Genomic DNA, 1,884 nt, shown 5'->3' on the forward strand with positions numbered 1-1,884 from the left:
ACTGGGTTGTCAGAAAAGTCCTGACGTACTTTTCCACGCTTTTATGTAGAAAGGCATCATGACTTTTCCGACAGCCTAATAGCTACCATCTCATCTGGTACTGCTCCTGGCTGGTGGCTGTAGCTTCCAGGAGGCAGGCTGCTATCTGTTTTGTTCACTGCTGCATCCCAGGCCTCCAGTAGCGTCTGCTACCCAGGAGGGATCTGAGAAATCTACTTGGACTACAAGGGGTTGGGAAAGCTGCTCACTGAGCTCTCCTGGGTGCAGCAGGGCCAGGACGGGAGCCATTGTGCTGAGAGTAAAATAGCACCCCACGCCTGAGCTAAAGCGCTGCCCGGCGTCCGGGTAACAGCAGCAAGTGTACCCCCTCCTGCCCGCAAGTCAACCCGCCCTCTCCGGGGTGACACGCAGCTCCAGACCGCGGAGCTGTGCAGTGTGCTGTTCCTTCTCTGCCAGGCTTTTCTCCTTTCCTGCAGACATTGTCCTGGGAGGCTCAGTCCCGCACAGAGAAGGACCCTGGAGATCTCTTCGAGCACTTCTGACCCAGGACGCCATAGTGACGCCTGCCTGCTCGTGGCAGTGGGGCGCTGGCCGGTCTGCCTGTCAGATGTCGCCGGGCCAGCCTCGAGCACCGGCGTGGCTGTGCTTGCTGTCAGGATTAGGTCCTCAGCCTGGTCCCCACTCTGCACCCTGGAATGTGCCTCTGAGCCACAGCTCAGGCCACCAGAGCCTGGTCCCCACTCTGCGCCCTGGAATGTGCCTCTGAGCCACAGCTCAGGCCACCAGAGCCTGGGCACTCACCGCCCATGTACAAACTCAGTCTTACTCCTCCCCAGGACCGAATGTGACCAGAGGAGGAATTCCTCTGGGGAAAGCAGCTCGTGCTGAATTTCAAAGGCAAAGGAAGCTTAGAACGATCTGCTCATTTCCACAGCTACAAACCAGGCGCTAGACTTCGCTCACTAGGCTCGTCTCAAGGTCCCCAGGAAGTTCTTATGATGAGAAACAGACGTGGAGATGGAGAGGGGAGGCCCTGGCCAGAGTGTCCCATGCGGGGCTCGGCGTCTATAACTGAGGATTCTTTTTTTGCTTTTGTTTTCCTCCTATTTTATTTCCTTTAGTTTCCACCACTACTGTGTACTCAGGAGAGAGCTGGGGGTGGGTAAGGAATCACTCCCCAGGGGGATGCTCCCCGTGCAATCCCTTCTCTCGGGATTTGGGGCATGCACACACATGAGCCTGGCATGATTTTCAAGCTGCCAGTCCAGGATTTGAACCACACAGTCAGCCGTGTGGGGCCAGCCACCTTCACTTCCATCCCACTAGCTGGCCCAAGGATTGTTTAATTATTTCTTTCCCTTTTTTTTTTTTTTTAAGAATTATTTATTTAATTTTATTTGTTATTATTATTTTTTAATTTGATCAGAGAGAAAGAGAAAAGGAAATTGAGCCGCCAGCTCCAGGACTTGAACCACGGTCAGCCGTGTGAGAATCCAGGGTCTTCACCACCACCACCTGCTCGCGCTGAGGATCCTTTAATTCTAGTGAAAGGGGTACATGACCATTGATGCCAATTAGCCCCTTCCGCCAGAGGGCTGGGAGGTGCATTTTAAGATTTCTGTAAGCCACTTTCAAAGCCTTTAAAGAACTAACAAACTAGACCACAAAACAGGCCACTTCAGCCTGGGGCTGTTGGCAAACCTCCGTGTCTCCTGTCGTGCTGTCGCACACTCGGCTGAAGTCTGCAGCCCAGGGTCTGGCCCACTGCTGCCCTCAGCTCTGAGCATCTGCACCTTCTGAGGCCACAGGCCCCAGCCTTCTAGGTGTGCTTACGGGGACAGATCACAGCCCAGGCAGCATTGTCGTGGACCAGCACCTGTAACA

This window comes from Tupaia chinensis, unplaced genomic scaffold (assembly GCF_000334495.1).
Source record: "Tupaia chinensis unplaced genomic scaffold, TupChi_1.0 Scaffold150288_1, whole genome shotgun sequence".
Taxonomy (NCBI): domain Eukaryota; kingdom Metazoa; phylum Chordata; class Mammalia; order Scandentia; family Tupaiidae; genus Tupaia; species Tupaia belangeri.